This window comes from Ascaphus truei, chromosome 6, assembly GCF_040206685.1.
Source record: "Ascaphus truei isolate aAscTru1 chromosome 6, aAscTru1.hap1, whole genome shotgun sequence".
NCBI lineage: Eukaryota > Metazoa > Chordata > Amphibia > Anura > Ascaphidae > Ascaphus > Ascaphus truei.
In genome coordinates, this window is record NC_134488.1 from 118,166,150 (window position 1) to 118,181,578 (window position 15,429).

General features: G+C 39.8%; 1 long non-coding RNA gene across 1 annotated transcript in view; it reads right to left on the reverse strand.

Annotated features, from left to right (window-relative positions):
• LOC142496555 (uncharacterized) overlaps nt 1–14,522 on the reverse strand; it is a 132,016-nt gene extending 117,494 nt beyond the window's left edge. The window contains exon 1 of the long non-coding RNA XR_012802055.1: nt 14,306–14,522. This is a non-coding gene — a long non-coding RNA (uncharacterized LOC142496555). The remainder of the gene's footprint in view (nt 1–14,305) is intronic.
• Between the last annotated feature and the right edge of the window lie 907 nt (nt 14,523–15,429).

Here is a 15,429-nt window from a genome sequence, read left to right on the forward strand (position 1 = left end):
ACATTATGATACTGATATCACTACACAACATATGATTTTTATGTACAAATTTTATCTATTTATCCTCACGCATTACTGCAGGAACATAGTATGTTTTATGTTAGGGAACTCAAAAGTTCTAAGTACACAGGCATGTACATTGTTATTACAACTATTTATGTTCACTTTCACACACACATTTTGGGTTAAGGAAATGATGCTGTTAGGTACTCATAAATACAGAACATACAATAACTGTTTGTTCAATATTTACACATGTAGATGTAAAACTTATGTTATTGTTATATATAGTTGCCCCTGAAGGACATGTGTCACCTGAGACGGAACAAGTGTCTTCACCTGGGTCAGCCAGCTCAACACACCTAGAAGGTGAGTGTATCAGTTGGTGGCCATATAATATGTGCTCTTCTATATGTTATGTTGTCATGTTCATTATTTGTTTTGCACATGTTCTTTAAATAGGATTACTTAGTGTCAGTGAAAATGAAGTGTAAGGCAACATGTATTGTGTTAGTGATGTTAATTATCATGTAGGAGTTGTGAGTTTACAGCAAGTTTTCATTCACTCATATTTCATACTGAGTCCAAACATTATTCTTAAGTCAAGGTAGTTTTTAATGTGAGGTTATAAAACGTATGGAAACATGTTAGTTGTTACTTATGACACAGTAGAATTACATAGTAACACAGCAGAGATTAACATGCCATTTAATAATGTGTACATTTATTTGTAGAACATGATGATGAGGATTATGATGATGATGATGATGATGATGATGCCGCCATAGACACACAAATACAAGCAAGTGACCATGAAGAGGTTCCAATTGAAACTGTTTTACCGCCAAATCGTCCAGCAAATACCACATACGATGCAATTATAGCTTCTGAGGGAAAAATTGTGGAAGCAGAAAATCGTCGCCATTCTGACCTGATGACAGTGCTGGAAAGGATGATTGCACTGCAGGAAGAAACAGTTTCACAATTGGCACATCTCCACAGAGTCTTCATTGAAGTGCCTAAACAGTTGCAAAAAATCAACACCTCATTCGAAGCATTAGTTGTTCAGCAAACACAAGCTAATTACTTGAGAATGACTAATGTACCACAATTCAACTTGAACACCTCACAGGCAGGATCTGTACATGCTGGTCAGTTTTCACACATGCTTCTGATCTTCATTCACCAGGTCCGAATGTTACCGGTCAAGTAGCAGACATTGCTGTGCAGGTTCCTGACGACATGCTACCGCTGCCATCGGTACAAAATCAGCAGCTGACACCTACAAAGGAGGCGACACAAACAAAACACAAGCAGTTACTACTGACCAGTTTTTGGTCAAAAACAAAAAAAGACACACAAGAAACAGACCAACCATCACTTGTGCAGTGTCTACCAACTTGCTCACATGTGTCAGTGGGCACAAGCCCTGTCGGTGAGTCACTGGCCACAAGCCCTGTCCGTGAACAGTCACTACCCACAAGCCCTGTAAGTGAGTCACTGCCCAAAAGCCCTGTAGGTGAACAGTCACTGCCCAAAAGCCCTGTAAGTGAGTCACTGCCCAAAAGCCCTGTAGGTGGAAAGTCACTGCCCAAAAGCCCTGTAGGTGAGTCACTGCCCAAAAGCCCTGTAGGTGAACAGTCACTGCCCAAAAGCCCTGTAGGTGAGTCACTGGCCACAAGCCCTGCCCGTGAAGTGCCAGAGGCCAGTCAAAGTGGCTCTGTTGTGGCTAAAGTTGTTGCCAAACGAAAAAGGAAAATACAAGAGACAACAAGCAGGCCTGTTACTCGATCTCAAAAGGAACAAAAAAAATAAATGTTATAATTCACTAAATATGTCTTTGGCCTTGTTTTGTTGACTTCAGATTATCTAATTAATATTGTATGTATGCAGAAGACTGTGTTGTTTCCAAACTTTCAAGTATGTTCTTGTACACGTGAAGTTTTGGAAATGTTAACAGTCCTAATTAAAGAATAGTGTTATAAATATTGATGTATTAATCGTCTGTTCAGTAATGGTCCACCAGGAGTCAGTTGCTAAGTTTAGAGAAGCTGCCATTGACTTTGCAGCAAAACATTGCATTTGGGTGTGTTACTTGATGTAATCATTGCATGTGCATATTATTCATATGCAATTAAAAAAAAACCTATTTAACTGCAAACATCTTTCTTGTACGTGTACATCAGGATTATGTGTAAAATATTACTTACCTTTGCCTTGCTTGGGCATTGTAATGTTGTCCTTTAATCATTTATGTGTTCTTGTTTCAAGAACATCTCTAAATTTATACTAATATATATGTAGTATGTATGCATATATGCACACACACACACACAATAATAATAATAATACAGGCCTAATGTTTGAAAACTATACTAAGTGTGAGCCTCTAACAGTATTGGGCGCAAACAAATGTTTATTACTTAATTCACTCATGTTTATCACCATTTAAATAGGTTTCATACAAGGCCTACTTACTGCCATCAATATGTTGTGTGTACTCCTGCAATATAAAAATAAAAATAAAAGATACATTATATATATATATATATATATATATATATATATATATATATATATATATATATATATATATATATATATATATACACACAATAGACATATAGTACAATATACACTTTCAAACACACGTATTTAAACTCATGCAGACAGGGAGTTAACCAGACTTTCAAATACACACAGAAATGTATGCGGGAAAGAAACATTTCATTTTGCAGGTGTGTGTATTTACTGATATGGCTGTCTAAGCACTATTTTCACACAGTGCTCTTTGTTATTTTGCAAGAAAACTCAATGTTACTTAATTACAAGTGTAGGAATGTTTTCAGAAACGAGATAAAAAAAAGGATACATGTTTGTCCCACAAGCGGCTATCACAAACCACAAATGTTCAACCAATTAAAACTACAAATCCAATTGGCGTTTGAAATGAGGAGTAAAAGTTTATACTTTTGTTGACCTTGAAAAGGAAACACAGAAATTTGTTAGCCATTGAGCAGTTTCATTTTTATGAGCAAAGGACAGATACCTGCACACATCTTTTGTGCTAATCTGCAATGGCTGAAGAATTGGTTAAAAATCAAAATCCGCAGTTAGGGTATAAATACATGGTATCAGAAGCAATTTTATCAACTTGCGGACACAAAGCAAGCACACGCCAAATCTATGATTTGATTCGAGCAAAATATCCTTATTACCAAGACCGTGGGCATGCGCGCAATTTTAATTCCTCAGTAAGATTCACTTTATCAACTAATGACTGTTTTGAACTTGTGCAGGATAAGCTAGAAGACAAGTATGGTTTCTGGAAGATTGCGAAGGAAAAACATTTCACCGTCAAAGAGGGCACACATATTGTGCTTAAAGGCATATTTATTCCTAATGCCAATAGCAATGGATCCGCTACTACTGTTCCGTGTGAATCGATACCTGCTGCAATATCTGCACCCTCCATTCCTGAAACCCACATTGTACAAGAACAAAACTACTATGATTATGTAGCAAGCCTTTCAGCAGAAAATGCATTGGAATGGGTACCCGAAGAGATGAACCTACCTCCGGACCAATTGTTTGAAGAAAGCAGTGGCGATTCCTATGAGCGCTTCATGGAGGAGATGTGTGACATACTGGATTCAGCGTTTGGGTCAAGCGTGGATGAAAATGCCTTGCATTTCTGGAGCGACCAGTTGCAGGCAGATGAAGAGTTAATTCTAGAAGAATGGTAAATATAACAATCGTTATGCGTTGACTCTGCGTTTAAACTTTTTTTTTTTTGTAACCACCATTTTCACTTTCAATGCGTGGATACAGCGTAACATTGCACACTGCATAACATGTAGCGATCACAAAGAAATTGTTTCCTAATACAATATAGTAGAACGTGAAAGAGTAGTACACATTGCTGACGGAATAAATATACGTACTTTCCTATCCCTTAAAACATATTAGCAACATTTTACCCTAACTCTAACACATACCTGTTTTGTTATCATGCAACATCTACAACATTTAAAACCGGGTCCACCACGTATGACGTGGGACCCTTGTCATGGGCCAAGGCGTCCTTAAAAAGGATTACGGATGTAAGTCCCGCCCCCAAGCGACGTGCGCGCCTCAAAGCCTATTGGCTGTCATGTTTTGTTATAGTAACGGTAACTGCAGTGTGTCATGTGTGCGGCTCAGTGTTTGTAGGCGTCAACTGGGCGTTAGCCGAATGTTAATTGAGTGGGAGGAGTGTTAGCGTGCGTTTCACGCTGGTTTAACATGACGTCACACGTATTGCATTTGCGCATTGTGTTATCGGCCGTCCTTTCTGTCCAAACACGTCTGTTTAAAAAGAATACAGATGTACTCGTTTAGAACGAATGTAGTTTCGTCTTCATTGTATTTGAAATAAAGATTTTATGTTTACTGGTATTTTCAAGATGTATTGAACGCACAACGTACGCTTTGTTTTGCGCATGCGCTAACAGTTAGTGGAGCCAAGCGTGAAGTGCGTGCGCACACTAAGATGTGCGCGCACATTTTTCAGTATACAGGCAACGTTCACTTCATATACATAGTTATGCCTGCTACAAATTTAAATAAACATTACATACTGATGTATACTTGTACTTCTAACATATAAGTGAGTGACGTGTGTATGTACACAATCATATAGAGCTGTGTAACGCGTTGTCACGGATACATATATAGTAAGGTGCCATATTTGACCATCATGTGTTTGCTGTATTTCAGAGATGTCAGGGAAGATACAATCGGATCAATGTATGATTTCAGAAGAGTCTACCTTTATATGAGATGATTGTGAGGAGGAGCCACCGACTACTATACTACATATGGAACTAATTTTATATTGCTTGCAGCGCTTATTAACAAACAATTAAAAATGTGATACCCTTATGCCTATATTGCATAAGCACTTAATTAACATAATGATGTTGCAAAATAGTGCCTCATGAATTTTTATTGAGTGTTCTTTAATGACTACTATCATTTTATGGCATGGTGTGTTTTATATATAACAACCATTCCCACTCTGCTAACACATTTGTGTATTCTATTGTGTAATGGAACGTATGACTGTCGAAACTATGTAACAATAATAATAAGAATAATAATAATAATTATAATATGAGCATGTTCATGTATAGCGCTGCTAGTTGTACACAGCGCTTTACAGACACATTTTTCAGGCTGAGGTCCCTGGCCCGTGGAACTTACAATTTATTTTTTGCCGCCTGAGGCACAGGGAGATAAAGTGACTTGCCCAAGGTCACAAGGAGCCGACACCGGGAATTGAACCAGACTCCCCTGCTTCAAACTCTCAGTGCCAGTGTGTGTCTTTACTCACTGAGCCACTCCTTCTCCCAATGTAAAGGACACTTACAACCAACTAGCCATTTTTTGTTAAAAATCTCTTGTTACATGGGTATGTTGATAAAATGGTTTGGGACTGTAGCAAATAATGTTATTGGCCAGATGTTGTGGTCCCCTACAATGCATGATGTTCTGAATATGACATCAACATCATGTAATGAAGTACGTTTCTGTGTATATTTCATTAACCTAACTAACTATAGTTTACTGTGTTTATTAAACGTTTTAAAAATAAATAGTATAGTCAATATGATCATATAAGCTACCATAATAAAGCTGCTGTTATCATTTGTCGGTGTTATACATGGATCCTACACAAATTGATACAGACACAAACAGTTGTCTTAAAAAGTGTGTCTATGCTAATGTGCACGTGATTGACGTTACAATTGTGACAATACTTGATAATTATCATCATGATAATGATGAAGTGACGTGATTTATATTCCAAAAATATTACCAACATTGTCATATTGGTAAATTAGAAATGCTAAATGACAGTAACATTTGCCACAAAATTGTCTTTTCTGTTAACAGTTTTACACTTGGTACATGTAGGACACATCCACACACGTGTGACTTATACATACATATGTCACAAATTTAAATTAATGTTGACTATTAATTCCTAGCATTAAAAAACACCTACATTGCTAAATATAAGATGTAGTACGCATTGTTGTGATTACAGGCATTCATGCATGGAGTGTTATGATCAGTCAATTTCATCCGTGATGAATGAGCTCCCGTAAGTAAACAAATAAGTACTGTACAGTTATCCCCTTTTCTCCAAACACCTCTATATTACATGAATGGAATTTATAAGGAAACATACATAAAATGTGATGAAATGGGAGTAATCATTTTCTAATACAATGCACATGAAAGCTCAAGAGTAGCTAAATGCATATACATGATACTGAAAGTACATATATGTTACATTTGTGTTTAAACCAATATGTTGGGTTTTGACTTCAAATAATTATAGGAAGATTGATGTAGGCACATCTTATGAGAGATGTCAGCAAATATACATACCATGATCAGTCATACTGGAGATATACCTATAATGCAAAGGAACAATATATAAATTGCAAACATTGACATGCCATCTTCAGTACCGTAAACAACACAGCAAAGTGTGTATTTGGTGTTGAATGTGCAACACCATGTATATTTAATCACATTCAAAATGTAAATGAGCCTGGTGTACACATCATATGGATGTACATGTTACACTGCACCAATAACATTGTATGTAAGCATACTAGAAGCATGAATGAGTATGGGCATAATATGTGTATTGTGTTTGCATAAGGAACAACACAATGCTAAAATATTAGTGCTTTGTTACCCCAGTTGTATTCACATACACACAACTAAAGTACAATTGAAGAGGGATTATATAACCTGTGCAACAATAACATACCGGTGCCACATCCCTTTGTGCACACAGCAGAGAAAAGAAAGGTGTGCAACCCATATTCATCTGTGTTCTACCAGAAGGGTATATAAAAAAACATTATTGTTAAGATAACATAATGTAACTATAAAAGTAGAACTTGGAACATATATGTTTTTACTTACAAGAAAAAAATGAATTGATGAGATTCTGGCGTGTCTGGCCACCACTGGCTGTTTGTTCATTTTCAGCAGCTACATGGGTGGGATGGTCGTCTACCAAAGGCTCAGCTAGGTCTGATTGTACATTGTGCCTGAGTGCAACATTGTGCAAAATGCAACAGGCAAGGATAATATCAGACACTTTTTGAGGCTTGTATAGAAGAGCCCCACCAGTTCTGTCCAGACACCTAAATCTGGTCTTGAGTAGGCCAAATGTCCTCTCTATAACAGATCTTGTAGATATATGGGCTGCATTGTACCTCTCCTCTGCTTCAGTTTGAGGGTTTAGCACCGGAGTCAAGAGCCACGGCCTAATTCCGTATCCTGAGTCACCTATAATGAATGTAGCACACATAAGCTGACATTAGTGATCAAATTGTACAATGCCAACATTCCTAAATAAAAATGTGTTTTGTGTTAGAACATGTAAATGTGTACTCACCCAGCAGCCAACCATGTTCAAAATGTCCCTCTTCGAACGCATGGAAGACTGAAGAGTTCCTCAGGATAGAGGAATCGTGACTGGAACCAGGGAATTTGGGTACCACATGCATTATCCTCATCGTCGCATCACATACCACCTGTACATTGAGTGAATGGTAGTGCTTACGATTGCGGTACACATGCTCACTCTGACTAGGTGCAATCAAAGCAACATGTGTGCAATCGATTGCACCCAGCACACATGGTATCCCTGCTATATTATAAAAGCCAGTCCTGACTTCCAGCCACTCTGTCGCCTCTGTAGGAAAATGAATATAATTCCTAGCGCGTCTATTGAGTGCATAGAGAAACTGGGTCAAGGCCCGCGAGAATGTAGATTGCGAGACCCCGCCCACTATGCCCACAGTTGTCTGGTATGACGCGGAAGCAAGATAATGTAATGAGCACAGCATTTTAACAAGCCCAGGGACTGCACGACCTCTGGCTGTGAAAAAATCTAAATCTCCCCTTATCTCCTCATAAAGAGATAAGATTGCTGCTGAACTCAAACGATAGCGACTTACAATCTCCTCCTCACTCATCCCATCTAACAGGGTTCTCTCCCTGTACACACGCGGACGAGGCACAACTTGTCTCCTCTGTCTTCTCCTCTGATCTCCTGTCCCTCTACCTGTCCCTCGGCCTGTCCCTCTCCCTGTCCCTGTCGTATCCGCGTGACTGTCCCTGTCACTGTCCCTCGGTCTGTCCCTCCCTTGCCCTATATGATTCTCTTGATCATCAAGCATGTCATAGAAAAGAATGTTCCTCCGTCTCCTAAACAATCGCAACATTTTGAAATGAGTAGCTGTGAATGAGCAGGTAATGGGCGTCCTTTAAATAGGTATGTGATGATGTCAGGTGACATAGTAAAATGCAAGGTGTTACATTAACATAATAAAGTACTTCTGTGGCAAGCTGTGTGCAGTTGTTCTTAGAAGTATTTGTTGTGTGTATTCTGCAGGGAATGATGATATTTGCCAATGATGTGACGTGAAGCTTTGTACAAAGATTGGTTGAAAATAAATAGTGTAATGTGCAATGCATGTAACACTTGTGAACGCAACAGTCAGTCATGTAATTAGACAAAAAGGCTGAGATTGACGTGGTAAAAGTTTGGTGTAACATGTGTAATTAGGCATGTTATTGTCACATGTTGACAACAATGAATAGTCGTGTGCATATGCATGCATTTCTGTAATGAGGATAGTTGCTATAGAATGAGTTTACAAGGTGTCCCAATGATGAATTACTGTACATGTGTGTATAAGTTAGGTTGAAGTGCTTGTAATGCTACGGTTACAATGTAAACATGCAATGTGATTGAGCGTCCAATAAGTGACGTCATGAAAATAGGGAGGACCCAAAACTATATGTAAACATGAGAATACAGATGTACATGAACGTTTAAAGATGCGTGACACATTACAAGCATTGTGTAATGTAAAGGAAGATGAATATACGGTGTATGTGTGACATGTGTGACATGTGTAACATCATGTAAATAATTGTCGCTCAGTTCAGTAAAATGTGTGATATGATGTGAGGTTCTCCTTTAAGAGTTGAGTATAGTATTTTCCCTTGACACATCATCACATGATGAGTAATGTGACCCGAAAATGCTGACAACATGTAAAAGTAGAATGTTATGCAAATAATACACATCAGCTGTGACACAATGCAGGGAATGCCCCCCACACTGTAATGCAAATGACGTTTGTATTGTGAGCAATGAAACGTAAACAGTACTATACTGTTATACGTCCCCGCTCCATTGACTCCATTGATGTACAGAAGAGTTTTTTTTTTCTAAGTGCCGTTCCGGCAGCCTTAGCGATCGTTCTCCCCTCCAAACTGCCAACTTTAGTTGGCGGGAGAAATTGGCCATAACATCTCAATTTCGTAGTGCCGATCAGCCCCGATAAGCTGATTCTTTGTTGTTGAATCCAGCCGATTTAAAAAAGTGGCGATCAGTGGCGAAAACAGGCTTATCGGCAGCCGACTGGCCATAACAAAATAATCGGCTCCGAAACCTGGCGAAATCAAGCACTTATCGGCGCTTACTGAATCTCAAACCCAATTTTGGCTATAAAATGGCGATAATTCCCTTATCAACGCTTACTGCATGAGGCCCTTAATCTGTTTTTCATCCATGATGGCAATTACGGTGTTGGCCTTTTCCAGACTAGTCGTCACCTCTTCCAGCTCACTCCGTAAGAGAGACTCTGTTTTCTTCAAAGCCGCGTACTCTTGTAAAGCTGGGAGTATACACCTCTGTAACTCGGCGTTCGCTTCTCGCACCTTATTGTTAGATTCTTGCTCCTTCTTCCAACATTCTCGCTCCTTCACCAAATCCTGCCACAGGACTTCATAATCATGGCGGGCAGCTTGGAGTGCAGAAACCAAAGCCTCTTTATCCTGGTTCAAGGATTCAGCTTCCCTTTGCTCCTCCTTTTCCTTTGCCATTGTTCCCGTGACAATTCTGCCGGTCACTCCGGTCTGCAGCACATCTCGGCGCCTTTCTGACGCATGTCCTGACAGCGCAGGTTCAAGTGGCTCGGTCACTTCCCCTGTGACTAGAGGAACAGTTTTCTTTTTCTTCTTCTTTCTTTTTGCTTTATTAGCTCCAGAGATATCAGTGGTACTGGGCACACACTCACTGGTATCAGCTTCCGCATCTTGCTTGCACTCACAGGGCGTTGCTTGCTTTTGCAGATGTTTGTCTTTGAGAATTTTGGGGCACACATCTTCCATGTGACCTACTTTATGACAGGCCCAGCATACTAAATTCATCTGTAGGTACGGCTCTCTTCCAGGGGCCACATACGAATCGTCGTCATCATCATCGTATGGCCTGAAGGGACACTGTTTTTCATGATTATGTACATTACAAAACAAACATTTCACGTCGGCCATTTTAGAAACCCGGCAGGGACAATTTGCTAGCTGCAATTTCACTCACTTCAGCAACTTACATACAGCACTTGCTAGCTGCAAATTCACTCACTTCAGCAAAAGGCATTAGCTTTACAAACAGCACTTGCTAGATGCAATTTTCACTTTCTTCAGAAAACCAAAAAAATGTTTTATTTTTTTTTGTTTGGGTTCAGGGTGCTATTGCATCCACACTTCGCACATTCTCTGTGTCTGCTGGAAGCACAACTGATATACACAGTGGGACAAACTTCACTCATAGCATCTGTACTTTATCTTCAGCTGGGCGGCCATTTTAAACCCCCGCATTTATTTGCAAACCCACAGACTTTTAGTGTCGACCTGCATTCTCAACCATATGTGACAAACGCCCCTCTTTTGTAGCGCTGACGTCTGTCTGGGTTCTTCCTGACACAGTCTTCTAGGGTTAATTATACAACAAACAGGAACATGCAAAGTATTACATTGCTTAACTCAGGCTTCTGCCTGCTTTATTTTCATCCAAGTAAGGTACTGCAGCTTTAACATGTGTAGGTTAGAGGCACTCAGACATTTTCATTCAGCGGTTCACTTATATCAGTGTCATAGTATTTCCCACACTGTTATTTCAAGAAACAAGAAACCAAATTATATAAACAAAATCCTATCCCTTTCAGGGATCTAACTACACATCATAATCCACCTCTAACTGCTGCTGGGCCAACTAACCTGGTTCCCCAGCTTAAAACTCTCATTTAGGGTCACTAGATACAGCATAGTCTTTTAGAAACAGCAATACATATTTGTTTGTCTTATCTGTTCGTGGTGGAACTCGGTCCCAAGTGTCCAGGCAAATCCTCTGGTACTGTGATACTTGGAGGGGACGTCCACCCCAAACTGGATTCCAGGGAGCAGCGACACCCCCAGGCTCTAAGGAGAGAGATTGAAATGCAAACCTCTCTGCTCTAAATACCTGTGCAAGTGATTAGAAGAGCAGGTGAGGGAGAACTAGACCCATTGTAATCTGTGGTCTGGATTTTCCATCCAGCAGCCTGAGTTAATGTGAAGCTGTGGAATGGATCATTTTTAAATATTCCTGCACTTTCTGACCTAAAACGTGGCAGAAAGCTGCCTAACATCTTTGGACTATGTCACACCTCCTATAGAGCTAATCACTTGACATGCCGGAATCACCCTCCGGCAGGGTGGAAAAGGGAAGGTACTAAGGGTACCACCACGAATGTTTTATTGTTTTGTCTAGCTACTTATTTGTGTTTTTCCTTTCCTCTTCTATGTTCCCAAATCCACGGGTCAGCGCCTTCAAATACATCCATCCACAGCCTCCTTAGAGAAGAGACTTCTAACCACAAGGGTAACTTATGACGGTAAACACTGAAATTAAAATCATTTCAATGAATGTAAAAGGCTTAAACTCAAACTCTAAAAGAAAAAAAAGCCCTCATGGAGTTCAAGAGGCAAAATGCACATATAATATTGTTGCAGTAAACAAACTTTAACACATTGGTTCCTCCCAACACCTTCAAAAAATTATACTCCAGGGCTTATTACGCCACGGCATAGCCAAAAAGAGGGGGGTAGCGATTCTCATTAAGAATAGCGTACCTTTCATAGAAAAGGAAGTGCGACAAGACAAAGAGGGACGGTTCCTGGGGATAAAGGGTACTCTAGTGGGAATAGAAATCACATTAGTAAATGTTTACACACTAAATGACCATCCGATGGAATTCCTGGGCTCAATTCTGAAGAATTTGAAACCTTGGGTGGGTGACTCTGTGGTTATTGGGGGAGACTTCAACATGACAATGGACAGCAAGTTTGATAGATCAAAAAGCACGGAAGTACAAAGCACTAAGAACACTGACAACAGAGATATGAAATTTAGATCAATGAGAGAAAGCTTCCCGCTAATAGATACATGGAGGTCTAGAAATAACAAACAGAAAGACTACACGTTCTTCTTGGCTCCACACGGCTTTTATTCCAGGTTAGATTTCTTCTTCATAAATCTTAAATTGAGCCAGTCAGTACTGAAAATAGACACAGGGCCCATAATATTGTCAAATCATGCCCTTATAGAGATCCAAATTAAGACTTCACTGTCATCCCCTAAACACTGCACGTGGAGGTTGAATGACTCACTAATTAATCATCTAGAGACAGAGAATAAAATTGGGTATTCCTTGAGGGACTGTTTTATTAATAATGTGAATCTTTGTTGTGGGAGGCATATAAGGCTCATATTAGAGGGACATGCATAGTTATTGCGACCTATAAGAAAAGAGAAAAGTTAAGAGCCATAAAGGAGCTAACAGAAAGGATTACAGAGATAGAAAAGGCCCACAAGAGATAAACCAATAAAAAGATACTGAAAAAACTAACGGCACTGAGGGAAGAGCTTAGGAGCATACAGATGGAAGAAGTATAGAAGGCTTTAAGATGGACAAGGCAACACTTCTACGAAAAAGGTAACAAAGCCGATAAACTATTAGCGTCTAAAAGCAAAATCAGGGGTTTATGCAATAAGGACAGGAAAAGGGAGGGTAACCCATGACCCAGAAGAAATTCCTTACAGATCTGTATAATCTGAAGCCGAAACAGGGTCAAAATGAAGCCAAGAATGACAAAATTATAGAATTCCGGAATGATTGTAATCTCTCTGGGTTGTCAGAAGAGGAGCTGGGGGGGGGGGGGGGGGTTAAACACTCAAATCACAATAGAGAAGATTAGATCGGTGGTCAAAGACCTCAAAATCTCAAAAGCCCCAGGTCCAGATGGGCTATGTAACATTTATTACAACAAATATTTCAAAATCTTGGCCCCATATCTAGTTAATGTACTGAACTCCTTTATGAAAGGCGAGGAAATTCCTCATACTATGTCACAGGCAAATATCATGGTAATATACTGTATAAAGAAGGGAAGGACCCTCTCAGTTGCAAAAGTTATAGGCCAATATCCCTATTAAACTGTCATCTCAAAATATACAGTTGGATCCTGGCAAACAGAATTAACTGGCTGTTGCCGAGACTCATAAACCCAGACCAGGTGGATTTTATAATTAATAGACAAGCCTCGGATAACACAAGAAAAATAGGCAATATTATTGATCAAGTGCAAAAAAAAAGGAAAAAGCAAACCTCCTGAGCCTAGATGCGGAGAAGGCCTTTGATAGAATAGACAGGACGTTTCTGAGGGCAACCCTAGAGAGGTTTGGTTTTAAAGGTCCCATCCTGGAAGGAATCATGGTCCTATATTATAATCCCTCTGCATCCCTTAAACACTCAGGAGCAACCGCCAAAGTGTTCCAAATAAGAAATGGTACAAGACAGGGTTGTCCTCTGTCGCCACTTCTGTTCGCCATGACAATCTAACTCCTGACATGTGAAATAAAGAGGAACCCAGACATCAAGGGAGTAGTGATAGAGGGCAAAGAATACATATTGTCATTGTTTGCAGATGACATAATACTGACAGCTACCCAGCCCCTTATGACCATTCCTAACTTACATGCGACGCTGACAGAATTTGGTTCCCTCTCAGGATACAAGATAAATTCAGACAAATTGAAATCTCTAAACCAGACACTCCCTAGTAACGTGAAGTAGTGTGGAGAGTGACGCTCAATATAAGTGTGTACACTGTTGAAGAATCATCATAATATTGAAGAAATAATTGGAGATGGGAACACTATGACTTATCCATAAGGTCATATAGGTATTATGCATTTAAGGGGGGGGGGGCAAAATAAAGACCTAGCGGTCAGTCTGCCAGACTACCGCAGATGTGGTCAAAATGCATACCCCTCTCAAAATATAAGCTTCCCCAATACAGGGTCAGAGGTAGTAATATAAGGGCTATTGCCCATTACCTGCCCTTGGGGGTATCTTGAAGTCCAGAAATCCAATGATGACTAGTAGTTCCACTGCGTGCAATCCTGATGTGTAGGAACAATGATTGAAGAGTAGAGCAAAGGAGCACAGTTGCCAGAAGTAATCCAGAAGAAACAAATATCACGGGCAAACTCCAAAGGTAAAACTGAAGGTGTTTAATGAATAAGCTCACAGGGAAATGAACATAGCCAACGCACCAACGAGTTTCATCCCGTGGAACTTTATCAAGGTGTAATGTAAAAACATACCTTCTTCTTTATGTAGCCACCATTTCGCGCCACGGTGCAGCCCTGCGGGACTTTTGGCACGAAATGGTAGCTACATAAAGAAGAAGGTATGTTTTTACATTACACCTTGATAAAGTCCCACGGGATGAAACGTGTTGGTGCGTTGGCTATGTTCATTTCCCTGTGAGCTTATTCATTAAACACCTTCAGTTTTACCTTTGGAGTTTGCCCGTGATATTTGTTTCTTCAGGATTACTTTTGGCAGCAGTGCTCCTTTGCTCTACTCTTCAATCATTACTCCCTAGTAACGAACTGAATCTTATAAAATTGAATTTCAGTTATAGATGGAAGGAGTCCCGGCTAAAATACTTAGGCATATATCTGACAAAATCATCTAGAACATTATACAAACATAACTTTCCAGATCTAATAACTCAGATCAAGAAGGACCTGGCCTTGTGGGACAATTACCAGGTTTCATGGCTGGGACGAGTGTGCTCGCTAAGAATGAATATTCTACCCAGACTGCTCTACTACTTTCAAACTCTACCGATCCCAGTGTCCTATAAAACCCGAGGGGACATACAAAACAAATGCTTTGAGTTCATATGGCAGAGCAAGAAACCAAGAATAGCTAGAGTAGTACAGTACTTATGTCCTCAAAAGATAGAGGGGGAGTAGCGGTGCCAAATAACACTAAATATTACTTCGCATCACACTTGAAACAAATAATAATCTGGCATCCGGTCGGGGACCAACATAAATGGATAGAGATTGAAAGAGCTTTGTTCGTAGACATTTCAGTTCTAGCGAGACTGTGGCTCACAAAGGAACAGAACCTCATCTTCAGACCACCATGTAATACAATAGATTAC